The sequence below is a fragment of the Aphelocoma coerulescens genome, chromosome 9, assembly GCF_041296385.1.
Source record: "Aphelocoma coerulescens isolate FSJ_1873_10779 chromosome 9, UR_Acoe_1.0, whole genome shotgun sequence".
NCBI classification, from domain to species: domain Eukaryota; kingdom Metazoa; phylum Chordata; class Aves; order Passeriformes; family Corvidae; genus Aphelocoma; species Aphelocoma coerulescens.
Genome location: NC_091023.1, coordinates 6722676 through 6750261, shown reverse-complemented (window position 1 = coordinate 6750261; position 27586 = coordinate 6722676). Strand labels below are relative to the sequence as shown.

General features: G+C 44.7%; 1 protein-coding gene across 4 annotated transcripts in view; it reads left to right on the top strand.

Annotated features, from left to right (window-relative positions):
• PIK3CB (phosphatidylinositol-4,5-bisphosphate 3-kinase catalytic subunit beta) overlaps positions 1-27586 on the top strand; it is a 106751-nt gene that overhangs the window by 3927 nt on the left and 75238 nt on the right. The window contains exon 4 of one of the 4 annotated variants that reach the window (XM_069024962.1): positions 906-1004. The gene's annotated coding sequence lies outside the window, so the exon portion shown is untranslated. Of the gene's footprint in view, positions 1-905; positions 1005-6936; positions 6982-25721; positions 25845-26993; positions 27125-27586 lie in introns of those variants that run through there. The other 3 variants (XM_069024964.1, XM_069024961.1, XM_069024963.1) reach the window with 3 other exon arrangements.

Genomic DNA, 27586 nt, shown 5'->3' with positions numbered 1-27586 from the left:
GGATGTTGGAGTTCTTTTGACTATGCCAGTGACTCAACAAGGGCCTCATCTGTTTACTCCTGCTCAAACAGGAGCCCAACTTCTCAGCACAGTTACAGCAGCAGTACAAATAAGGGTAAGCTACTGAGTTAACCACTACCTTCGTCAAGTTACTTTACCTCTCAGTGACTTGGGGTGTCTAGGACAATCATCACTATGAACTTGCTCTCTGGTGCTTGAGGGTTTAACCAAACAGCTAAAGAAAAGTGGTGAAACAAGCACTGCTTTAGTGGTTTATGGTGTAATGTTGGACATGACACTCAGGTCAGATTATTCAAACTAGGATGAGATTGAGAAAAATGTTGCTTTTGGTGCTGGAGAGGTACCTGTACTGTGCCAGGTGCCTGCCATTCAGCAGTGGCCTCCTCACATTAAGAGGCAGATGGGTTTGTCTGACCCCGTTTTCTTATGCATTTTTTTTCACAGCCTCTTGAACAATAGGGATCTAGTCCTGACTGAAATATTTTAGAAGCCACTGTGATAGAAATACTTCATGATGATACTGGTTATTTTAATTTAAGACATGTTAATTTAATTACCAACCAAAGTAATTAAATTAAGTCTAACCAAATTAATATTGCATCATAAGAAGGACTAAGATTCCATACTGTGAGGATAAGAAGCAAACAAACCAACCCTTTCATGCAGAAGATACTATCTGCCATCTGCATAGATATTGTGTACGTAATTAAAGTCATCCTTAATGTGTAATGCTGTTATTGCAGCCCTTGCTATTTTGTAGCAGTTGGTAGATCTTACAATGAATGAGTATAAAACTATCCCAGGGACTCTAGAAAGCATTGCAGTGACTTTGCAGACAATGATCCTCTTCAAGTAAACTCCACAAGCATCTTTGTTTTTCCCAGGGAAACATCTTGTTAGCATCTGTCAGGATGGCTGCCATTGTGCCTCAAGAAAATGCTGATCCTGGCAGAGCGTGGGCCCTGTGCACAGAAGGCTCCCAGGTGAGTGGCCGGCTGGCGCTGTGTGCAGGGAGTCCATAGTGCTCAGTGTGTTCTCTGCAGAGCCGGTGCTGCTTGGCCGAGCCGCGGGTCGCGGGGAGGTGAGCGGCCACGCCAGACAGCCGCGGGTCGTGGGGAGGTGAGCGGCCACGCCAGACAGCCCCGGTGAGCGGCTCCCGGAGGGGCCGCGCTTGGCTGCGCGGCGGAATTGTGCAGCGGCAGCGATCCCGTGGCAGACGTGCCGCGGGCTTGTCTTTCCGCTTGAGTGCAGCTACTTGCAAATGTCCTGCTGCTTCTTCCTCTGCAGCCCTGCTTTCAGGACCGTTTCAAGGTCAAGGCTGTTAGCAGGGCTGTGAGTGCAATGCTGCCTCTCAGACGGCGAGGCCCGTGGTACAGGAGGGATTATTTCCGATGCACTTGGGCAGTACCTGGTACACTGAAATGTTATTTTCCCCACAACTTGCTCCTCCTGCCTAGCAGCCGCACGGTTTGTGTGACTTTGGTGCATCTGTCAGCCCTGCTGCCTGTCCCCCAGCATAAGGCACAACAAGATGAAGGAACAGCTCAGTAATGTTTAGCTGAATAAAGTATCATACACAGAACTTGCACTGCTGCCATCAGCAGATTACCAAAATGAGAATGAGTACAACTGTTCAAAAACCAAGGGATTTTTACATGTAAGTGTGTGGACTGAGATCTGGTATGGCAGCAAGTGGATGTGTGGAGCTGTGTGTTTTAGGCCTCTACTTGTGTCTTCAAGGTGCTACATTAGGGTCAAACTCATATGGGTTGGGATGCTGGAATTTGCTCCTTGGAAGGAAGCCTGCTGCCTGATTTCTGCCTGTGTGGACGGGGGTTTTTTTTTGCAAACGGTGTGTCTGTATTGCTTTAAAGTCAGTGTTGTGCCCAAACTGCACCTACAGAAAAGCCTTTTCAAAAGTAAGGAATTTTGACCATCACAGGATTTGATTGAAATCATTAAGAGAGGCAAAAATTAATAGATATTCCTTTATTCTGCTTGCAGCAGATGCTGCAACAGGTGACTGTCAGAGACAGGATGGGTGCGGCTGTCAGGGGCTGACAGGTGACCAATCAACTTTAGTTCACCAAATGGGTAGTTTTTTATATTGTAATCTAAAGCAAGGTTCAAAGCAGGTGTGTTAGAAGTATTTGCCAAGTGCTAGGGCTTGATAAGTGCTGTGAGTAAGATGAAACTTTGAATTAACCACTTTGAAAGTCCTAACAGGTCTAGTAGCTAATGAAAAATTAAAGAACAAAATTAGTGGGAACAGGAGAGTTCCCACCAGAACAACGAGGCGGTCCCTGACAGCAGCCGGCAGCCCCTGCAGGGGCAGCTCGTGTGCTCTCTTCTCACAGCCACTTGCATCTTCTCCTCCCGAGACTGTGGCTTGGCTTAGCTTTCATTTTGTTTGTTGTCAGTACAGGATGATTTGAATATGGTCCGAGTGAAAACAGTTACAATCTCAGGATCTGCCCCCAGGAGAGTTTCAGCTGTGTTTTCAGAAGTGGTCATGCACGTTGTTGACAGCAAACAGTTCTCTCCTGGTAGTCAGTTACCTCATAGCCCAGCCTTTCTTATTTCTTAGCTACAGAGCAAGAAATACGCAGAAATCTGCCGCATTCATAACATGCAAAGATCACTTACTGAAAGGGAAATGTTTCAGAGTGATGTACAAGTTTTCCCCTGCATTTCCTTATCCAGGACTTGTGATTGCCACAGGGGACTGAAGACCAAGCAGCCCTGGGGAGCAGTGGCAGCTCTGCCTCTCAGCCTGACACCTCTGTCCCTTTGCCGGCCTGGGTCAGCTCATGGGTTACTCTTTACACTTCCTACAGGGCTGCTCACTGCCTGAGGGTCGCTGCTGTGCTGCTGCTGTATGAGAATGGGCAGTTTGAGGCTGCTTCTCCTCTTCCCACAGTGAAAGCAAAATGCTGAGCACCCCCATTCCCACAGTTACCCCGTGCCAGGGCAGCGAAAGCTCTTGATGCTATTGCCAGGCATCAGTCTTAGCACTTTGTGTGCATTTGTGAGCGGGGCTCTTGGCTGATCTGGGGTTTTCTTGTAAGGCTCCAGATCTTTAAAGTTATGTTAAGAAAAGAAAATGTCAACTGTAAAAAACTCAATACCCCCCCAGTTTTAGTCCTTATAAAAAAAGTAAAGAATTTAAATTAATAATAGATAATAAAATATAATTTTTACTCTAATGGTTGCACAAAAAAAAAATTAGAAATTAGATGCAGCAGTAACCTAATACTGTAAGCAGAAATTAACTTTTTATTAATAAGAAAAAAATCATACTTTAAAAGTTATTTTCATGTTTTTAAATGCTAAGTGTTGCCAATATCATCTCTTTAATGACTAAATTCAAGATGCTGATACTGCTTTCTCCTCCAAATAATGTTACAACAATATGTAAAATATGTTTAATACTGCTAGTTCATTAGAATTGGGCAAGCATAGACAAGCAGAAAATGCAGAATAGCACAAAGCCAATTCCATGTGGACTTCTCAGGACCATCAGGACGTTCTCACTGCTTATCAGAAAATATGTAAATAGCTCCTGGCTCCCTTGCTTGCTCAGATAGGGAGGCAAGATCTTTTCCATAAGCCTTTTTCCAGGAAACTCACCCTTCTCAAGGTGTTCGGTGAGAAATGATAGTAAAAAGAAAAAGCAAGAAGTAGAAAAGGCAACACTAGATAATGACAAGAATACAAAGGGATCCTGGGAAGCAGTGAGGGAGGGGCATGGGTTGTCAGGATCTGAAGAATGCTGAGTACACTGATAAGGTGAGATGAAACTGTGGCCAGGAGTATGTAAGTTAGGCCAGGCAGACAAGCTGTCTGCAGGCTGAAAAATCCAACTGTGGTAATGGACATGCAAAACAAGATTTCTTCATGGCAAGGGCAAGAAACTGAGCAAGTCAGGTTTGTCTCTGCAGTACCTTGGTACCTATTTTTACCCCTTCAGGCAATGCTTAGGTGCCACAGCTGTGTTCAGTGCATGCGGAACAGCCTTACTTTGGACAGCATCACCTGTACAGGGATGGCTGGTGGAGGGTGGAAAAAGTGAAGTATTAGCCATGCTCTGTGGGAGGAAATTGGAAATTTGGATTAAGGAACTATCTCAGGGAACTAACTCAGTGAAGTATTAGAGCCAGCAGTGCCTTGATGCTCATTGTTCTCTGAGATTTGACATATTAGCTCCCTTGATGTAGATGGTCATACCAGAGCATCCAAAGGAAGTAGAGTCCTTTCTAAGCAGGGTTTAACCTACAGATGCCGTAAAAGCCACTGATAAAGTGCTGGCAAATGTCAGTCATGGAGAACTATGCCTGCAAATCTGTCAATTCTGATGCAGATATAAACTCAAAAGCACCAACAGTCACTGAGAGTTACTGGTGGAAAACACTTCCTAAGGTTCTGTTTTTCCTAGTTGCTCCTTCTCAGCTGCTTAGGTTTTCATCACATCTGCCATTCATTGATTCATATAGGTGTTAGGACAGGTGCCTGGATAGATGCCTCCATTTAGATTATTAAACAACTACTTCTAGATACAGAAGTGAGTACTGTGCCTTCTGTTCTGAAAAAAGATCAAGTGGATATATCCTTTTTGCTTGAGGAAGGCAGTTGTTAAGAAGTCACAAGTACATTGGGAAAAGAAGCCAACCACTGTGTTTTAGCCTGGATAAGCTCACTCATCCTGTATGCCCAGTGGCAAAGAAGCTTGCAGTGGTGGGAAGGTGGGGGTGATGGAGAGACTACCATGAGTGGGCAAGGGAAGGGGGTGTCTTCCTGTGGTGTGGGTTTATGCCAGATAAAATTGTGTCTGAACTCTGACTTTACAGTTTCTGTGACTCCAGGTGGAAGCTATGTGTACAGAGTGCCCCAAGCACTTCTCCATATGTGAGGGTGATGTTGCAATATGCTGATGTAACTGGTAGGCACAGATGCTTGTCCAAGGGGAGGGGAACCAGCACCCTGCTAGAAATGGCAAGGAACTGCTGCTACCTGGATTTTGTTCTGTGTCAGTGAGGGGGGACAGCTTTGCTCATTCCAGAGGACAGAGGCAGGGAAGAGATCTGGCACTGAGGATCCCCAAAGCAAACTCATGCGCATAGAGAGGAGCCTGGGAAAGGAAATTCCAGGTGGAGGGCACTTCAGGTTCCTTTGTTCTGTGACATTGGTTTTCCTGCCTTGCTCAGAACCTTATCTGTGGCCAGCACAGCTGTAGGAGAGGTCTGCAGTTGCTATTGTTCATTGCAATCTATTGCCCATACCATGCATTAAAAGAATGTCAGGCTTCAAAAATATAATGTTGCCAGGCTTTTAGCATATATTCCAACTTTGTAGGTTTGAAAATTCTCATTAAACCTTTCTGCAAGTACTACAATTTACTAGAGATCATTAAATCAAGTTCTACTGCTGAACACCACTCTTGCTGCTTAAGGAATACAATAAAACAGGAATATGAGGTTCAGCTTGCCCTGTGGGATGTTTCAGGCCTCCTGCTAGGGCATTTTTTGGATTCAGGCTTTTCTTGGAGACCACATTTGCCTTTGGTTCAGCAATTGAGGCCACTCTTTCTGTGGGGTCTGCGTACTGTCCCCCTTTTAGCTTTCTAGTTGTCTTGTGTTTGCTGGCAGATACCCTGGCCTTCCCACCAAATCAAAGCTGCAGCCTGCAAGAGCAGAGTTTTGTGCTTTACCACCTGACACGTTGCCAGATGTGATGACTGGATTTGCACATCTGTCACCACTACACCTGAAGTTACAGTTTTTGACTTATTAGAACACCATCTCCCAAGCAGTGGCCCAAACTTCAGGGAAGGTTGGCACAACATGCTGCTGAAGTGCGGAGGAGAGTGAAGGCCTTTTTTTGGTTGGAGGCCAGACAGATGTCTGTGTGGGCTGTGGGCAGCTGGTTTCTGCTGTGCATTAGTGCTGGGCTGGCTCAGGCAAGGCAGAATATCCCCTGGTCTTGCAGGGTGTGCCTGTGGCATGCCCTGTGTCAGCCTGAGGGGTGGCAGGGGTTTCTGCCGGAGTTTCTGTGGTAGGTGGAGGCCTGTGGCATGTGTGATGTTTGTGAAGAAGGCAGGCCCCGTGGGTGGCTGGCTGGCTGGCTGGCTGGCAGCCATCCTGGGAGCTGGCTGGGAGGAGGAGGTGAGGGATGGCAAGGAAGCTGTGCCCTCGGTTGGCTGTGGCAGACCTGGGCCCTGCATCCCCCCACGTTACTTGGTGCTTTCCAGGCAGTTCCTCTGAGGCAACTGGAGGCTGACATGAAACAAAAGAGCAGATTTTATTGCAGTAATCACCTTTCCTCAGAGAAGGAGATAAAGGAACAGCTGGGTAACATTTGGCATGACTCAGTATTTCACTACCAAGCACAAAGTCATGGCTGAAAAGATTATGCTTGTAAACTGAGGGGGCTGGCTGCTCTTCTGCCCGGGGCAAAGGTACAGTGTAGCTCTGGGGCACTGCCAAGCTGTGCGTGGCAGTGGCAGTAGTGGTGGCAGGCTGACAGGCTGTGTGTGGCAGTGGTGGTGGCAGTGGCAGGCTGTGCGTGGCAGTGGCGGTGGCAGGGGCAGGCTGTGCGTGGCAGTGGTGGCAGGCTGTGAGTGGCAGTGGTAGTGGCAGGCTCTGCGTGGCAGTGGTGGTGGCAGGCTGGCAGGCTCTGCGTGGCAGTGGCCGGTGGACAGCGGTGCCTCGGGAAGTGCCAGTGCCTGGGGGGAAAAGGAACTGTCCCGGCGGCAGTGGGTGGGGAGCAGGGCGTGGGAGCCGCACTGCCGCCCAGGACAGCCAGCGCCAAACACCCTGCCGCTGTCACTGTGCCTTGCTCGGGGCCGGGCCACGGCAGAGGAGGAGGAAGAGGCGGTGGCCGGCCTGGGGCGGGGCGGGGCGGGCTGGGGCAGCCGGTGCCGCGGACGCCCTGTCGGTGTGAGGCTGCGGGAGGCACAGCCGGGTAGGACTGCGGGTCGCGTTTTTGCTTTGCTTCTTTTCTGACCTCTCCCGACCCCTTCCCAGGACCGGGAGCCCCGGCGGAGCGGGCGGCTCTGCCCGCGGCCGGAGCGGGCCGGGATCCCCCTGCTGAGCGCTCCCCAGCACTGCCCCGGGCCCGGCCGAGGGACCGACACCGCCGGAGCTCTGCCAGGCACCGGCGGCTGCGGGGCGAGAGTGAGCCCGTCCCGCTCCTGCTCACTGACTGCTCCTCGCCGGCTCCTCGCCGGCTTCTGGCGGCGGGGACTCGGGCGCGGTCCCCTCCCTCTCACTGCTGGAGCTTTTCAAGCTGTGAAAAACTCCCCAGTTCCACTGCAGTGGTGGCTGGCTGAGCGGCTTCCCAGTCCTAGGTGAATCCCCACGCCTTAGGGTGCTTCTGGAGTCTCTTTCCCTTTTCGGGAGGGAGGAGATGAGAAGAGGGGTTAGGATTGAATAAAATCAGATGCTACTGCATCAAAAAGAAACCGGGAGAAAAAAAGAGAAGCAGAAGAAAGAAAAAAGAAAAGAAAAGAAAATCGAACCCACCAAGGAGATGTGACTACAGTGGCTAATTTACCAGAAAGCAAAGGGAAGAGGGCCTCCAGTTGGGAAACTTTCAAACCTCAGCAAGGTCTGGCAGCTGCTGGGAGTGGGGAAGTGTGGCTGGCAGCGTGTCTGAGGCTGACACCTCCTGCCCGCCAGCATGTGTCAGACCGTTTAGGGTGTTAATGGCAAGAATTTACCAATTAAACAACATCTCATCTTTTTTTCCTGAAATGTTTTCCACGTGTGCTGTCCTAAACAGTAACCTCAAAATTTTTTTAATGATGTAAAGCACTGATGTTGTCTGTCTTCCTCAGCAAGGTGCTTTCCTTAGCTCTGATTCATCACCCTGTTTTTCTATTCCAATTAAGCTGCTCACTTAGAGCACTGAAACAATCAGTGTCTCATCCTGTGAGCTGGTCACAGCATTATCAGTGAGTTTGTCCTTCAGAATGGGTTCTTGGTAGACTGGCGGTGTTTTTAATTTCAGGCTATTGTATTTTACTGGCAATTGTAACACGAGGGAGGTCAGTGATCTGCTAAGCTTGAGGAGACTGGGAGGGGCCTGATAAGAGTGGAGCCTTGATTGCAAATGCCTGTGTGCTCTTGGGTTGCTTCTTGGAGACTTCACATCCCGTAAGAGAGCTCAGACAGCTGCCGGGGCACTAAGTTTTCCTGTAAGGGCTGTCCGTTGCCCTCGGATCAGAGTCTATATTAAAGGCTTAAATGCAGTGTTCCAGCAAGAGTTTTTGTTCATTAAACATGAAGATCATTGAGTTAATCTTTGACACTGTCAGAGCATTCCATGGGAGCTCAGTCCCTTTTGGCAATGTATGGACAGATACTGGAGCTGAGATGCTTGAGGAGGGGAAGAAATAGAGAAGGAGCAGCAAACTACTTGCAGTTTCCAAGCATGGAAAGAGCCTGGCAGTGGTGGGCTATGGCTGCTCTTATTTGAGCCTCCAATGTTCTGCTGTAATTGACTCCACTTTTATGAGTGGCAGCTTCAGGAGTGCCCATAAATGGTGAGGAACAGACATGATCACCAAATATATTATTTTGCAGAAAAATTTAAAGCAAAGCACTTTTGTCAACATTTGCAGTAGACTTCCTAACATTGTGAATACTTTTTGATTGACAGCTTTGACTCAGCTGCAGCCTGGCTTCCCTGGCCAGGCTGCATCTCCACAGTTGTGTCATCACCTCCCCTCTGAGTGATCTCACACCTTGTGGGAGGTGTGCTCTGGCAACTGAACCACAGCTCCGGTGAGGCACCACTTCAAAAACAAGTTTTTGTTGAAAACAAAAAGATCGTAGGTCTTGGTGTTTTTAGAAGTTAAATACTAGACAGAGTGAGGGCCTTTAATGGAAAGCTTTCCTTTTTTTCCCAGGAGAAAGCCACAATTTTCAGTAGAAAAACATCATGAAGGGAGTTTTTTGACTAGCTCTGAGCAGCAGTTCCCGAGATCCAGTATTAATGGAGGGATGATGAATGAATGCAGTCAGTCTTGTCCATTTCTTGCCTTGACAGCATCCATGAGTGAAACACTGAACTGCCACGTCATCCTGGTGGGGCACTTTGTTCCCTAAGAGCAGGTGGCCTCTGTAAATCTTTCTACTTTGCCCCAAAAGTCTGCATGGTGTAGGTGGATATAGCAGTCCTTTCATGCCTTGGTGGATTTGGTGCTGTTTGTACACTAGTTGCCTAGTTCCTAGGCTAACAGAGCAGTGAGTAGCCAGGTTTATTTCTCACACTTTCGAGGCACATATGAGAGTTTTTTGGACCTGGGAGTTCTGCGGGGATGTTTTATGCTGCACCAAGTGCTGTTTCCAAGGAAAAATACCATGAGCAGGTTCTAAACTTGATTAACCAAGGATGCCCTGTTCTAAGTAGTGGATCTTATTTCTTCCTTGTGTAATGTTTCTCTAACTTGGCAATGAATTTTAGCCAAATATTTCTGGCTTGTCCTTCAGGAATCACATTAAAGTCTGTCAAAGAGTGTGGCTGGGAACCTTCCTCTGCAACATCTGGGTATGAGCAGTACTGGAAACAGGATCCTGGCAGAAATGAACCTTGTCTCTGAACCATTGTGGTTTTTCTAATGAGATCAGTTTGCCACCTGCTTCTCTTTGGGGTGTGACTTTATTTTAGAGATTTTGTAAGCATATAAACAACCTTCTGACCTTCCTCTCTTCCATCTTTTGCTTTATTCTCCACTTCCTTCTCTTCCTCTCCATCTACTCTCACAGTGCTGTGTCCTTGCACACATTCCTTACAGCTGGCTTGAGGCATATTACCAGGGGAACATTGTCTCACAGCTGCTTCAGAGGAGGAGGAAAGAGCTTGCACGTGAGACAAAGAGCCTTCAGGATTTAACAGCACCCCCTGAAGCAGCACAATCAGCTAAGCTTTGGTAGTGCCCTGGTTCTCACTCACTGCCTCCCAAGTGTTTGTGGTGGCTCAGCAGAGCTCAGTAGTGGAACCCCTGAGTGCACACATCGAATCAGCTTCTCCATGAGCAGAGTGGACTTCATTAAAGAGTTGTGAACAGTGAGGCTGAAATTCCCCACCGAGTCTGTGATCCAGGAACTCAGTTGCCCTTGACAGGGTAATGCTGTACTGTTAGATTTCTTATTACTTTTCATGGAAGTTGCTCAGATATAAGGAATTCATGTTGAAGGCATGAATATTTGGGATTATACTTTGTATTTATTGTCATCAGTCAAAACAACATTGGCACTGAAACTTCTGTGGGAAGGTTGTGAACTATTAATTATTTTCAGTCTACTTGGCATAACATGAAGGATTATTAACATAACCAGTCCTACAGGTGATGATAAATTCAACAAGCATTACTTCAACTTCTTTAAGTGGTTGGTTTTCATTATTATTAATCTTTCACATAGATGCCTTATTCCAGCTGACACAAATTCATTTTAGAGCTGACTTAAACCTTGTAATTTGCCAGGAAGTTAAGATATTTATTTAAAATCATTTCCCCTCTTAATATGGCAACCAGGGTTTTCCTTTTATCTAGTAAAAAGCAAAACATCATGTCATTATCTCAGTTTTGCAGTTACCTTATGTTAAATTCTGCATTTTACCTATCCATCTTAAGAGGGAGCACACTAAATCATAGGATAATCTTTGTCTTCTTCAATTAAACACTTCCCTTCACTAATAGGCCAGGATGAAAATAGTTTTCAGTTGTTCCTATATATTTACCTTCAAGATTGAGTATAGCACTCTGAATCACAGAGGTCGGACTGAGAATGAATGTAAGGCTAGTGAAAGGCATGTGTGCATTTTGGACCAGCTTGCACTTCTGATCTACCTGCAGCCTCCTATGTCAGGTTACTCACAGCTCTGACATGGTATTGGCACGGTGCATGTAAGCATTGAATTGTGAGCAACTGAGGTTCTGTGGCTTTGACTGACATCTGTTCTGGAGAATATATGTTACTTTCTTGCTGGAACATAGTATCCAGGCTTAAATGACAGACCAGCTGAGTAATCTTGCTCATTTTACTGCCTCCATTGCATGTGTTCAGGTCATTTCCAAGCGTGCCTTTGCTGTGCAGTACAATACTATATTGGCTACAACTGTGTCCTGTGGGCTCAATGGCTTTTGGAAATGGAGCAATAAAACATAAATTCATGAGAAAGTAACATAACAATGCAAATACCTACTATATTGACTGAAATGTATGTGTGAGAAAAGTTAGCCTTCTAATAGTCTAAACAGAGGAACTTGTGTGTGTGTAGGAAAGAAAAAAAGTGTCATGCTCCCCCAGTGTTATTTTTATTAATAGTAAGTCTATTTATCTTTTCTCCCAGTGAGCAAGTGTATTGAGGGTGTATTTGTAGTTGAACAAAATTAATCTGGTTTTGGTTATTACCCTCTTGGTCTGGCACATCAGTTGAGTGAGGGCCACTTCCTATGGTTAGAAGTACTCAGGCTGTTTTATAGTGAGAGCACTGCTCTTCTGGTGAAAACATGTATTGCTGTATCCCACCCTTACCTTACTCTTTTATCAGTGGCTTGCTGAACTTCCCTGGTCTAAACAAAGCTTTGGTGCTGCTGTTTGTGTTAGTTGATTTCATTTGAATGAAAACACAATTTTTATTTAGTTTCTCTGAAATCTGCCCTGTGTCTTTCTTCTGATACAGATGGCTTTGTGCTGCTTGCTGTCATACAATCATCGCATTACAGGATGGTCTGGGATGGAAGGGGCCTTATAGAACCTTAGAGATCATCTAGTTCCAACCCCTCAGCCATGGGCAGGGGCACTTCCACTAGACCAGGTTGTTTAAAAAATAAAATAAAATAAAATAAAATAAGCTGTCATGAAAAATACTGTTTATCCTAAGCTGAACTTAAGCACAGCCCTAGTGCTCAGAGCAGAGTGCAGGGCATACCCTACAAGCAGTGATGACCTGTGTCACCTCCACCTGTCCCTAAGTCTGTTGGCTTCAATTAGGCAGACAGAAATGTGTAGCAATGTAAATAATTGCTTATATCTCTCTTTTCTGCATGCCTCCCCAATTATGCTGCAGACAAGTAAATACCAAAAAGAAATGTCTATTTCTTGTCTTGCTTTTAACTCAAGTAACATTTCAATGGCAAAGAAACGTCTATCCTGACATTCATCTTCTGTGATGTGGTCCAGTGAATAACAGTGTAAACTGTATTTAAACATAGCAATTACAGAGAACAAAGGGATGGCTGAGAGAAGCTGGACTTGTCCATGCACATTGCAGGGCTCTTTCAGGAGTGCAGGTCATGTCAGAAGGCAGCAAAGTGTCCTCTCAACTTTGTTTCCTAAAATACAGATTAATATGAGTTTCCTTTGCCCTAAACTCAGCTCTCAGTGATGGCAGCTTCCTCAGAAGGGCTCAAACCATCCTTGACACTGTAGGGAATTTTCTTAGGAATGACCAAGTGACTTCTTAAATTCTCCTTTCGGTTTTCTTACTTGCATTCTTTTTTTCAGATTTCTTAGCTGTCTGTTTTACTTACTCTGTTTTTGGTGGGTGAGACAGGAGCACAGAAGTTGCATGTTTCATGTTCCCCAGCTGCACAGCCCGTGTGTTATAGTTCCACCTGTGCTGGCAGGGATTTCCTGTTTTAGAAGATTAATTAGAGTTGAGCAATTCTGAGTTCCTCTAAAAGAAACGATTTTCCTTTCCTGTGTGGAAGGGAGATTGCAGTCTTCTGAGGCTGTAAGCTTGTTTAGACCTACAAATGTAGCAATTGGTACCAGTTAGAGATAGTGTCTGGTTTTAATTTTGTTCTGTTACATCAGTGTAAATCTGAGTAGTTGCTGTTGCTCTCTTTACCTCTTTTAGGGGTGGTTGTTCTTGTAGGAAGAGCTTTTTGTCCAACCAAAAGTTTGTCTCTTGCTCTCGTTATCTCTTCTTTTTGAGTCAAAAGGCACTATCTGTATTTTACTATATCTCCAAAAATAATTGCCCTGGTTGACTTTAAAACCTTAGTCCAGCAAGCACAAGTGGTTTCTAACATACCTTCCCAGTTTGGATGGCCCTAAGGATTCATGTGGAAACAATTTTCACTTTTTTTCTGTCTTTTTTTCTCTTTTTTTTCTTTTTTCTTTCCCCGTGTTGAGGTGGTCAAATGGCATGGACTTCTGCCTCACCCCTTAGCTTATCCTCGTCTAGTTCCAACAGCCAGAAGGTGAGGAAATGGCCTTTTTCCTAGAGAATTTTGCTTTGACAGTTTTTCTCATTCACGTCTACCGCATTAAAGGGCTTGTTTCTTACCTTGTTGTCAAGTATATTTGAATATCACTTGTTAAGGAGGGATAGAGTCTGCCTTTGTGCTCACTTTGCTTCTTTGGGGGAGGCAACATGGAAAATTCACAGCTGGCAATTCCCAGATTTCCAGAGTGACAGATCTTGGGGTGTTGCATCTCTGAATCCAACATAAGGTTACAAGTGAACACAAAGTCACGAAGTAGGATGTGCAAAGTGGGGTGACAAGGGACAAGAAGGGATAAGAGGAGGAAGAAGAATAAAGGGGACAATGTATCATCCAAAGTGAATAGAAGGACATGGTGAAACAGGAAGGAGTTCATGAGGGACATTGAGATTTCTGATCTTGTTCCTAATTTAGGCACAAGCTATAAAAACATATGTATTCATATATTTCTCATATGACTTGCTTTGAAGGCTAGTAAGATTCTCCATGAATAAAACTCTTTGTTCCACTCTCTGACCTGTCATACTCAATCTTTTCAAATAGTTACGATTTAGCAGCAACTGTAAGAGGATATTTGAACTGGTCTCCTGATTCCAACCTGGCATCCGGAACCAACACAGCAGTCAGAGGTTAATGAGAGCTGTGAGAAATAAACAATTTGGTCTGTGTGTGCCATGGATGCGTAACCTACTGGAGACGGCAGGGCAGCAGAATGAGGTGTTGTCCTAACAGATTTTCAACAGATCTCATCAAGCCCAGATGTGGCATTGTTGACTTGAGACTATGTGGATTTGAGACTAAGAAAGAAAGTAATTCTTAATAAACACTTGGGAAATACTATTCAAGAGATTTAAATTTTCTCCCCCTTCTGTTTTATGTCAAGGTGGAATTTTGGCCACAAACCAGACTTTTGTGGGTTTTTTCTACTGTGTACTTAATCTCATGCAGTTTTAAGGAATTAGACTAAAATATGTCAGCTTAGCTAGAGAACATTTTTTAAATTTGATGTAACAAAAAAATAATGTGATAATGATTTCAAAATTCACTCTGACAAAAAGTGGAAAAATAATTTGGTGAATGACAGGCCTCTGCTAAATACCTTTGCAAAGGTCACAGCCAATTTGGAGAAAAAATGTGGAAAAAATAAGATAGTTAAATTTCCCTTTAATATCATTAACTGGACATCGTGTAGGAAAAAAAAGAAAGGAAAACGATGAATTGGAAACCTTGGAAAATCATATTTAACTAGATGGAAAGACCATAAACAGATGGGATGAATTGGAAAAGGGCAAAATGTACAGAAGCTGACATATGCTAGGGAGCAGACCGGCTTGGAAAGAGTGTTGGACTCAGCAGGATTTTTCCTGTGTGTAAGGTTACGTGTGGGTATGTGGGATCAGCCACTACAGACCCAGAGTACAAAACACAGTGTGATTTTCTGGGCATTAAAAAGGCAGATTGCTAATTAAGATACTCAGTGTTTGTCAGAGAACCTGAAGGAAGCAACCACAGTAACTTGGAGCTGGCAATAAACTTGCCATGCAGTCATTCATTTGTAGCCTTGTGCCTTCAGCAGCCTCGAGTCTAACTCTGGTGTGTTTGGGTGCCAGCGTTTGGAGAAGGCAAAGCCCGTCCCTTGTGTGCAGAGCAGGTGTTTGCTACAGAGTGACTCGGCTGTGTGGCACCTGGAACAGCACATTCCCATCAGTCCTAAATGCAGTCCTAAATGGTGGAGAGCCCATTTTTGGTGTAAAGCCAGGGAGGAGCAATGGCAGAGCAGCTGAGGCAATGCCACAGGTGCACTGAATAGCTGTGTTTGGTAAGAGTTACCTTACCAGGGGGCTGATTTAGTCAGTTAGCCCAGAAGGATTTATTTAAAAATTCTTTGTACCAGACAAGATGTGTAGCATGGGACACGGGTTTGTTCTTTTAAACTACGCTATAGAAGCACTTGCCAGGTATATCTGAGCAGGGTGTGGAATAACCAGTGTTCCACTCCTGCAGAATTCCACATGCTGGAAGCGGCAGTGCTGGAAGGGGCAGCCCCTGCAGGAGCTGTTACCGGCTGCAAGGAGAAACACAAAGCTGCTTTTGTTGAGTCTCCCTGCATTATCATTCTAATTCAGGGTTTACACAGTGCAACAGCCCCACTTCTATCAGATACTAATTAGGGTCTGTTGACATTTTTTCATCTTTTGAGGGAGGTTATCACCTGATCTTTAACAACTTGAAATAATCAGTTTCTTAATAGAGTTCATACGGCCAAGCCACTGTAGAACTGCATGACTGTTCCCCCAGCTGTTGTCGTGGGCGAAGGAGAGGAAACAGCAAAACAAAATCGTGCTATTTTTCAAGGTTTATTTTATTGATAATTTAGCTGAGCATCATCAATTCTCAGGTTTGAAAATGATTAAGCCACAAAGTGTCATGGCATGTTCTTTGATAGGAAACCTGACATGCTGTAACAGGACCTTGTATTTCTTTTTAATATATATCTGTAATAATGGTAGTTTAAGATGTGACTGAGATTAAAAGAGGTGAAGTGTGCATCTCTCTAATACTTTATTCAGACTTTTTCTCAAAGGAATATTTAGCATAAGAGTCAAGATTTAAAGGTTAAATATATATCTTTAAGTTAAATTATCAAAGGAAAACACTAATGTTTAATGATAGTGTTTTAAAAGGTTGTTTTGGATTTAATATATGAAGGAATTAGCATAGGATGGTTTATAAGTTTACAGGTGCTATTTCATTAATTGAGACTTTTTTCACTGGGATGTAGAGAAGATTTTTTTTTTCTGTATTGTGACTGCTCCAGGTATTTGCTCTGTTGTTAATGGTGCTTGAGAGCTGATACTTGGTACTTTTTTGCTGTTTTGAAACATCTGTCTAGTCCTCATTGTAACTGAGTCACCATAACTGAAAATTGTACTTGACAAAAGGAATTCTAAATATAGTTGAAGGAAATGGTAAGGGTGTACTTGAAGTTTCAGTTTCAATGATTCAGTGTTGGTGTCCATTATATGGGGGCACTAGAAATGCTGTTGGATTTGTGTGGGATGGTTAAAGGCACCAGGCTCTCCTTTAATGGCATTACATCACAGCTCTGCCTTAGCAGCTCACTGGAGTGTAAGGTCTGGATGGATCACTGCAGCTGAAACAGGTCTGCCTAAGTCCTCTGCTCCAAGCTCTGTGATTTAGCACACGGTAATAAGGATACAGATCTATGTGTAGTCAGGTATGTAAACATTTCCATATGCCAAATGTGTACAGGCGGTCATTACCATCCAGTCTTGGCCTTCCTGCTGGATGAGTGTGCTCCCAACTCCCTGTGGGATAAGGACTCTGCAGGGAGGGCTAGGAGACTGGTGCTGCCAGACACTGCTTTATAACCACAAGCTTATGGTGGGTGACAGGCTGAGGTCTGTCATTTCTTGCATGTATTGAGAGCTAGAAAGCCAAATTGCTGTGAAGCTGCAGGAGGTGTGGATTATACACATCGATAGGTGTGTGCAATGTGCACACCAACAAGCCCCCTCAGGAAAGCCCCCCCTCACTCTGTGGCACTGTGTCCTGCTTTATCTCCTGTGCTGCTGGTGTGGAGGCTGTGGCATGTGCCTGCCTGTTCCCCTGCCCCTGTGGAGAGGGATCCAGGCAAGAGCTGGGGAACACTATTCTGCTTTGCAGGTGGTGGTGTGTGGATGGAGGGAAAAAAGGACAGTGCAAATGCATTTCCTTTGCTGTCATCTCATTCCTCTCTGAATAGGGAATTTATACCCGAGCTTTAACACCCCCAGTGCCCTGACTGAAAGATAAACAGCTTTTCAGGTGAATTTTTCAGGTCTTTAAAAGTCTAGAAACCACTGGTCTTTCTGAGAGTCCACTTAGCCCTAACATTTTTAGAAGTCTGGAAATCAGTAGTTTTATTGGTCTTTCATCAAAACAGGTTATTTCACAGTATAAGGAAGAATGAAGACTGCAGTGAGTTACCCTTTCTTAGGAAAGCAGCAGCAGCTGGCCAAAGCTTTCTCCAAAGGTGTTTGTGGATGGTTTGGTCTTTCCAATAGTTCTTCTGTAGGGGAAAAGCAGCAGGGAATAGCATTCAGAAACCCTTCTTCAAAACACTCCTTACTGAGCACTGGCATTCCTGTGATAGCTGTAATGCAGTCATTAATGATCTTCTAAACTATCTTCTGAGCAGGACAGGCTCCTTCTGGCATGGGTTTTGCTTTGTGCCTGTCCTGATCAGCCCAGACAAAAAAATAATCCCATATCAGTTAATGAGATGTACACAACATGTGATTGTGATCTGATTTTGCCATAGGGGGTGTCGTTTCAGTTCCCCTGTGCTTTTTAGTCTTTGAACAGTCACTGGTACCAGTGTTGCAGTTGTCATACAGAGGTGGGAGGCCTTGGTGTTGGGAGCTGTGACGTTCAGTATCACTAACCCATTACTTCTCTTCCAGATGTGGGAGATCAGGGACAAAAGGCTGCTGCTGTAAGCAGGGGGCAGGAGAAGACTTGGAGGAGGTTGTTCACTTTTATTTCTGCTTTCTATTTATTACCCAAACAGGAGCATATTTCTTAGCAATTGCAGTGCCTTAGACCCTTGGATCTAAGTAGTGTTTAGTGCTGCTGGTGTCACATCCTCAGCTGGGCTGCAAGTTCAATTGCCAGGAAAACAACTGTGGAAAGGAAACAATCCAACTCAAACCACAGCTCTCAGCCCTGTGCAGTTAACAGACATCGAATGAAAGAATTTATGCTTGGAAAAAGTTATAGAAAATGCATGATGTTACCTTCTTACTTAACAGCTCTTCTCAAACTTATTGCCCGGGCATTCTTCAGACTGGAATTTGGTGGTGTTCCCTGGAAGTTCCTTGGATACTTGACCCTAGGTCACTCTCCTACAGAAAACCCTCATGAAAGTACACATGCCAGTGGAAAATCCCAGAAATTTCCTTGGGCAGTTCTCCCTTGGGACTAATGATTCTCAGTCTCATGGAGGTGATTCAAGAGCCTGTCTTCATCCCAGTGGTGTGATTAACCAAGTCCTCTTTTGGTTAATTGGCTCAGAACTGCATTTGCCCTGTTGTGGAGTGTCCCAGACAGTAAAGCAGAAGGAGTTACTGGCATGTGCTGTGCAAGCAGTGTGCCTAAAGTGACACTAAATTCCAAGGAGATTTCCTCTACCAGATTGAAAAGAACTGTGGCTCCCCTTGGGAAAAAAAGTGAAAACACATATTCTCAAAATTGGGGTGGGGAATACTGTTGGGCAATGCATGGTGGGAAGACAAGGCTTGTATAAAACATCCTTGGTGGTAGGAGAAAACCCCCAATTTGCTTCCATTGGAATTTTGTCATCTGTTACTAAGAGTATTACCAGAACTATAATACTTCTGAGACATCAGGTTTCCCTACTGCATAGGCTGTAAGGTCAATCAGAGGCTTTCAGACAAGGCCATCTCTGAGTGAGACTTCATTAGGTAAGTTTTCAAGGGGTTTAAAGTCTACCTTGGAGATGGAGTGAGAGGAAGATTCCAGTCAGTGTTTGGTGGGAAGTGCTTCATTAATATAAAGCTTTAGGTGGTGAAGAACTGAGGAAGATGTTTTTCCATTATCACAGGAGGGAAACAACACCAGTTAAGCTAAGGCTTGCAGCAGAATCATTTACTGGAAGTGCTTACATGTTACTTAATACCTTGACATGCATTATTCAACTTTTGTAATATCAGCTGGGGTGGAGCAGGGAGGAATGGCTTTGGCAGGAGAATTTGTTTGCTCCCCATGGAATATTTTCCCGGTCGTAGCTACCTTCTTTGGCAATGAGATACATTCCAGGAATAGAAAAAGTGTTCTTGAGCCACATTTTTATGAGCTCCTGGAATGTGCTCTCTAGTGAAGGTGACCTAACCTTGTTCAGATGGCTACTCCTTCTCTGAGCACTGACACCCTGTCGGTCTTTCTCCAGTGTAGAACAGAATTGACACAAAAGCCCCCTGTGAGCCCTCTCCAAGCAGAGGAGCTGCACACTGAATGGTGGAGCCATTTAAATGGATGCACTTCTCATCCTGGAAATGAAACCCCACTTTCCCTCTCAGAGGGAGGCAGCAAGTGCTCTCTCCTGAGCAAGCCACTCAAGCTTCAGTTTTCCTGATGTGCCTAAAGGACTTTCTGAACTGCAGCCAAATGGGCTGTGTTGAGGAAAAAGCAAGGGGAGTTCTGCTTATATGAACAGTGCTGCAGTCATACAGTGAAGGAGATGAGAAGGAGAAATAGATTGGGAAGTATGAAGTTAAGATGGCATATCTGCTTCCCTCATCCACATAGACAGTAATTTCATGATTCACCTGCTGAATGATTTTGTTTTGCTGACAAAGCTGTGATAAACAAAGATTTGGCATCGTTTGCATAGTTGTTTAATCTGAAGGCATATGAGTCATATAAATGAAATTTTCTACTTGTTGTGATAGATTCCCAGGCAGAGTGGGTGAAACACAGTTTTTGTTTTGGTTAATCAATACCTGGAAACTTTGTTAAAAGTGATCTAGCACAAAGCCTGGAGTTTCCAAAATAATAAGGCAGGTTTAATTTCTAGTTTAGAAAGGAATAATAATAATAATAGTAATACACTTGTATTCTTACACTGCAACAATTTTTTTTTTTTTTGTGATGGCATCTTGCCAGACTTAGTAATGTTAGATCTAGTGGACTAAAAACTAAGATGATGCATATGTAGCTCGAAGAAACTGTCTAAAATATAATTCCTAGAAATAACATGAGTCTTCCTGCTTCAGGGTGACTGGATTGTCTAGCAACAAAAGGCTGTCCGAGTACAGCTTCAAAAAATGTACTGGCATTTTAGGAGTATTCCAGGAATCTCTCCTGCATGGGTTGTGCAGTGTCTGTTAATAACACTTGGTGGGTGCTGCTCTGAAGTGTGTCAGAGTGCTGCTTTTTTCTGAGGACGGGACTCATGGCTCTGGATTATCGGAAGTTTAGTAGAACTGTGAGATGAAATTATTTCTGTCTGCTGCAGCAGAGAACCAAACATTCTTGCTTCTCACCAATTTCAGTGTGTGCTTGTGACTCTGTTTGCACTCATTTAGTGTAGGACAGTTTTATAGAAAAATAAACATTGAAATTAGTTGTACACAAATTAGTATTAGACTAGAAACATCTCTAATAAGACATCTGTAAATGCCTTTTGAAAGCCTATCTGCTAGATATGTGTATTTTTGGTAGTCATTTTAAAAATAGAAACTCATCAGTAGTATTAAAATTACAACATAGTCACCAGAGGGAAGAAGTCAGAATCTGAAATTTTAAATAGAGATTAAATATAGAATAATAGTGCATTTGTAGTTAGAATTGGTATTTTTGAGGAATGACCATGTATGTAGTATTTGTCATTTTTCTTGTGCTTATGGATTTTTAAAATTTCACTTTTTAGTTTGCCCTGCTATGTAGGTATAGTAGTGATAAGCAATGAAATTATTGTTTTGATCATGTTTTCCATGGGCTACTGAAATGTTAATGCAGTACCTGTGTCTTATTGTAGCAGCAATATATCACATTTGCTTTTATCTCTTTCTTTGGTTTGTACATGATGTATAACTCGTGCGAGATAAAGCAAGATTTGCATTGCAGCAAGTCTTTCATGGTTTGCAAATGTCACATGGCCAAATTCTGAGGTGATGCCCACTGTGCACTGCAGGTCAGTAGATGTTTTTGACCCAAAGGATAACTACATCAGTGTACTTTGAGGGATAACGACTGTGTTTTCTCTCTTGTGGCAGATCTGACAAAATAAAGTCTTGCTAACCGTGGTTAACACCATTGTAGTTGGACAATGATCTTCTCTAAGCAAACTTGGCAAAACATCAGTTGAAAGTCTCCTCAAGGTGAAATTCTGAAATAATAGTGTTTCATATCCACAGTCATTAAAAAGTGTGACAGACTCAATAGCATTCCTGATCATTACTTGTTTTCACAGTTGTCACATCTGCTCTGTTATCAGAATTGCCTTAACAAAAAGGCCAGCTAGAAAATAAGTATGCAAAGAGGCTGAGAGAGAGACGGATTTCCTGTAATGAATCTCTTTCTAGTCTTTGCCTCTGGCTGAGAATAGTAATATGCCATTAACCCAAGAGATGTAAAACATGCTGTGCTGTGCTTGGAAGGGTGTCAGAAACGCCTCCTATAAGGATGAGAAGATATTTTATTGCTTTTCCAATTGTTGGATAGCCTAATTGTAGTAAGCATTTTAGCAAAAGGAAACTACTAAAGTCCTTGTGAAGCCTGATGTTTGATTTTGGTAATTAGCAGATTGCAAAGAGGGGCTGGTAACACAGATGTATCGAGGCAGGTAGAGCAGCTGTTACACTTGAAGTGCTGTCTCACACATTACAACCTGCTGGACACTGAAGCCTATTTTTAGTAAAAGAATAAATAAGCTGGCTGTGCCCTACTTTTTGTCAAAATGTGTCATGGGATCTTTGTATTTGATTAGAAAAGTCAGTAGAAATAACACAAGGGAACTTGGTGCCTCATCTGAAAAGTGACAATTTTAACAATCCAGTTATGTTAAGAAAATGTTAATATTGGTTACAAATTCAGACCCATTAAGTAGGCAGAGGAAATGATAGCTGGTGGGAGACTTGCCTGTGTGGGATGTGAGGTTACATGTTGACAGAAGTCCTGTTCTATTAGGCATTGGCCTTTTGGATGAAAGAATTTGTTTTGTATTGGTGGAACTATTTTTACAAAGTCTGTGTTAGGAAACTGGAAAAATGAAAGACTGTGTAGAGTTATTTGTATATAAAGAGAGAATGTAGCAGGAAAGTCAGTTGACCACTTCAGGATGCTGTTGATTGTTGTAAAGGCCTTACTCTTCTGAGTTTTTTTTTTAATCTTCACTTGCTGATACAGATGGAGGTCTACATACCTCATGAAAAAGCTGTCTTGTAAAGTGTGACCATACCCAGAAACCAGAACAGATGCAGAAAAATATACACTGGCTATAGTATGGAATTAGTGGCAATAAGTATTTTCAGTCAGTTTCTCTACAGATTAGTGCTATTAAAAAATTGCTGCTTTATTACAATAGAATTTGCATAAATTGATCAAAATGCCACCATTTAAAAGTGCCTGCATAAGAGCTCCTGCCCATGGAGTTTCTGTGCTTTGGAAGCAATGCGATAATGTGCCTTCTGGCTGTGGATTTACATGGTGGGATAGGGCGATCAGCTTCCAACTCCTCCTGGCAGAGCTGCAGCCTCAGTGCAAAGGGACTGTCCAGTTCCCCAGCCCAGGGCCCAGGTTTAGAGAGCCCAAGGGAAGTAGTTGTGCTCTATGCACAGCCAGGGCTCCAGGAGAGCTTTGGTGGGGTAAGGTCTCCCTCCAGCTTGGACCTGCTGCTGCACACCAGCTCACACAGCTTGTCTGAGAGGGGAAAAGGAGAAGGAGCTGTGTCTGCCCTGATGGGTGCATCAGCTGATGTGCTGGTGATTCTGGTGTGGTACAGCAGCCAGGGAGGTCAGGGAGGTTGAGAAAGAGGCCCTCTATTTCAAGTGGCTCTGTGTCATTTAAGTAGGCTTGAAATTTTAAAATGAGAGGCCTCAGACATGGAATTCAGTAGGGGGAACAGAACAGTGAAGTTCCAGGATGGTGCCCATTTGGGTATTAGTGCCGCTGGCTATTTGAGGGGTTGCTGCAGCTGTCAGAGGGGTTTGCCTCTCTAGTTCTTGTACATACGCTCGAGGTTTTCAGAGAACTTTCCTTTTGAATTTTACTCATGTTAAATAACTTGGTTTAGCAAAGCACTGTTTAAAGCTGCTTGTTCTTGCTGCAGGCTGTTGCTTCATTAGCCAAACTCAGCATCCGTTTTGTCTGACATCTGCATTTGCAGTCTGGTACTGAACGTCACTCAGGCCATTTGCTGCTGCTGCCTCCCCCTTCCCCGGAGTCAGTGTGAGACACAAAGGGAAGCTTATTATAGACACCCATGCTGGTGCAAACACAAGCACAGGGACCAAAGCACTGTCCAGAGCACCTCTGGGGGAATGTCCTGCTCACAACATTGAGGTGGTGTGTCATACCGAGTCCTTCACTGTGCCATTAGCACATCTTGATGCACCCTGAGAGGCCCTGGTGGCAATGGCCAGCTTGGATTCACAGACTGGGCTGTCTAACAACTGCAGAGATGGGGGAGGTCCAGGCCAGCATGCCAGCTTTTATTTATCAGCTGAGGCTGTTACAGGACCATGCTACCCACATACCTTATCTTCTCTGTCATATCATTTATATGTACTGCAGTACTTTAACCTAGGGCATGAAATCATGTATTGGGAATCTCTTAGTATTTCCCCTACAGGAGATTAAATATAAACTTTGACAGTTAAACCTGACTCTTGTGATTTATTGTACTAAACACATGGTTTGAAATAGTCACAACCAATATTATTCACTTGTTTAACACTTCTTAATTTCAGTGACTAATGACTCTGTCTTCCAAATGCTAACAACCTGCTACTTTAGGCAACAGGGGACATATTTTTTCTAGTATAGATGAAGGAGGGACTTCAAAGGGGAGATGAAAGTTTTGTTAACAGATAAGCTATTTTTTGAATGTTATAAAGAAAACTGGCTTTCCTCTAGTGACTGCTGAGGAGAGTGACATGTTATTTGTCATACACAAGATGTTCTGAAGCCTTTTATTGGATAGCAGTAGGCAGCAAGCTGACAAAGGGATGCCCATGCAGTGTAAAGTGACCATTATTCTCTCTGCTATTGCTCACATAGTTTTGAATATAACTTCTGTTTTTTTTAAGAAAAGAATTACTGATGAGAGATTCTCCTGTCATTCTGTATTCACCAGAAAACATTCCTGTGCATTAACTACCCAAAGCTCATTTGGTTTGTAGATGTTGCCATTGTATCACAGTATCGGACAGTAGCAAGTTGCTATAAGTGTTTAAATTTTTTAATGAATTCTTGCTAAGCATCTCCTGCCCAGTATTTTGCTGTGTTCTGGATCATTGTCCTTTAGATTTAATAACTTCAATTTTTTTCAGAACAGCTTTTTCTGCTTCAGGCCAAACATCCTTAACATGGCATTTCCACTTGCCTTTTTTTAATGTCTGCCTCTGCTGCCAGGGTTCTGTGGTGTTTGCAGAGACAACTTAGTTCCTTTCTTTTGATCATTGCAGGGACACAGGATTCAAATAGTGTAAACCCAAAATACTGAAAATGACACATTTCACATTTTCAAGCAACCAAGAATGTGCCCTAGGTGTACAGCTGTTTCACATGCAAAGACATGACTGAGATACAGTCTTTTTAGACAAAACCCTTTTGTTATTCTGAGAACACATGTAACAATAGCCTGGGGGGCAGAATAATAGAACATTTGTTGTTTGTGAAGGGGGGTGGGAAGGGAATCTAAAGATAAGGAAATTGAAAATTAAAATTATATTTAAAGTCTGGTGGGTTTTTTTCCATGCCACATAGGGTATAAAAATGTTTCTTTAAGATATTTCAAGGCAAGTTCCTTATCCATATCGCACACACTGTCTGTAACAACTCCATGTGTGACAAGAACATGAATATCATGCAAATTGATCAACTATAATCTGAAATATGTTAATAACTACTGATTAAGATCTCTTTATTTCTCCTGCTCTATACTGATATTGTATTTGGAGCCATAAAACAGAAAATGGAAAGGAAAGTGGAAATCAGGGATTACAAGGCTGGAGAAAAACTCAGTGTGGTCAGGTTTTATTGAAGTCAATTCACAGACATAGAAATTGGCTATACAAGACAGTTTTAAAGTGCTTGGGGCTTTATGCATGATAGACACTTCAAGACAGCATTATTCAATTGAAATGATGGCAGTACAGTTAACAGATTTTTAAGCCTCTGGATTGTAGCCCTTTGATCAGTCCAATAAGTCACACACATCATACTTGGCTTATGCTTTGCAAAAACTGCACTGGATCCTGCAGAAAAATCACCTAATGTTGCAAGATCCAGAGTAAATAGCTCTTTTTAAAAAAAACATTATCAGGCCTTTCCTGTCACAAACCCATTTGTCATCAGTGAGGCCAGCTATTGAGCCAAGGTTTCAGTATCTAAGCCAAGACTATCTGGAATATTTAATGTCAAAACCACAAGTATCAGAATGATTTGGAAAACTGCATATCTGGGACTTTTTACACTACTGGATTTCATTAATACCTTATTTCTTCAGAAATATGTTTCAGTTGTAATGTAAACTTGAAACAGAAGAAACAAGTGGCTCAACATTCTGAACTAAATCTTGTTATGTAGAACAGGATCCATTTGTATGAGCTGTATATTTGCCTGATAAGTTTTCAGTTTCGTTTGAAATCTACTGGCTTTTTTTTTCTTCCAGGAAGAAGGGAAGTCAAGTGTTGTTACTATACTCTGTGGTGTGAAGAAGTAGCATGATGTTCAGGAGCAGTGCCTGTGGTACTGAGCAGACTTAAGGAACTGGTTAAAAGCAGGAAAGGGAGTTGTTAATTGATACATACAGACAGGCTGTGAAGGCAACTGACACACGGTAGGCAAGATTTCTCATTAACTTCTGCCCTTCCACTGAGATTTGCCTAGAGGTAGCATTGCATGATCACCATACATGCAAAAATCCCATTTGCTGAAGTAATAGGGGAGATCATTGTCCTTCCCATACATTTCCAGTTAATCCATGTTGTGGTTGGTTGGGTGATTTGGAAAAAACAACAAAGCATTTCCTAGATATTTTCTAATCCAAATTTAATGGATTTTTAGTGCCTTGAGAATTGGTAAGTGAAGTTGAGGAAGTAAATCCATCCATCTATTTTCAAAACTGGAATAACTGGAAAAATGAACAGACTAAAATAGACAAGCCTAATGGTACAGCATGATTATTAGCATAGGGATGTTAAAATATGCATAACATGATCATACTCTTTGTGGACAAGGATGTGCTACGCCTCGCCCTATGTTCATTAAAGGCGGCAGGAATGTTGCTGCTGATTTCAGTGGGTGGGGACGGGCCCGCTGCATGAAAAAGTTGTTTCATTACCGGTTACATTCTACTTTGCCTTTCTTTGATTGCTTCTTTTAAGCCTCAGAAAACCCCCTTTTATAGGTACTAGTTTCCATGCAATTATTCCCTACAGCTCAGCACCAAGACTCTTGAAATGAGGATGTATCACTGAAATCCTTGGCAAGGCAATAAGCTTCTATAACGACTTCCAAGAGGCGCTTCGGGAAAGCTGCTCTAGGAAGAGCCTTGCCAGCGTGCCAATGGGCGGCTGCCCTTGCCGGCAGTCCGAGCCCGGCCGCGGGAAGGGCTGGCCAGGGGTGCGGTAGCGGCTTTCCGGGGCGCTACGAGTGCGAGACGCGCCCGGGGAGCGCCAGACAAGGGGGAAAGTGGAACTGCGCGTCTGTCCGCGGGGCCGGGCGGCGGCGGCGGCCGCCGAGCGCTGCTGGAGCGCCAAGGGAGGTCTCGCCAGAGGCTCCGCCGCCCGGCCCGCGACGGCGCGGGGGAAAAGGCGACCCCCACCTTCCTCGCCGCCAGCGCCGGCCAGAGGCGCGGCCAACTCCGTCCCTCCCGGGGAAGGGGAGCGCCCGGAGGGGCGGGACGCGCCGCGCCATTGGCCGCCACCCGCGGTTTGATAGCGAAAGCCTTGCCCGGGTTGGCGGTGCCGGCCCGAGGGTGAAGCCATCGCCTTGGTAACCCCGGCGGAGCGCAGCGGCCGGTGCCGGTGGCGGCCGAGGGAGCGCTCCCCGCTGGCGCCAGCGCCGCCGCGCTGGCTGGGGAGGCGCGGGACACGGCGGCGGCCGCTGCCTGGGCAGGTGAGCGTGCGGGGAGTGCGGGGCTGGCTGTGCCCGGGCTCCGCTCCGAGCGGGACGGGACGGAGCGGCGGGCACCCGCTTCGTGTCGGTGTGGGCTGCGGCGGTGCCTCCCCTCGGCCGCCACCTCGCCGCTGGCGGTGCTTCCCCGCCCCGCGGCGCCGAGCTGCGCAGAAGAGGGCACCGCTCCGGTTGCGACACGGCAGTTGCTCAACCGCGCGGGCGGCTCTGCCCCCTCCCCGCGCGGGGGAAGGTTTCGGCGGGACGCGGCCGTTTGGCAGCGGAAAGGGGCCCGGGGCGGGCGGCGGCCGGCAGGGCTCGGCTCAGCTCAGTGGGGCGGGCGGGCGCCTTTGTGCGCGACCGCGGCGGGAACGGCCCCGCAACAAGTGCCCGGCGCGCCCCGCTCCGTCCCGGTCTGGGGCCCGCGGCGGCCCGTCCAGCCCGGGCGACCCCTGCCGCCGCGGG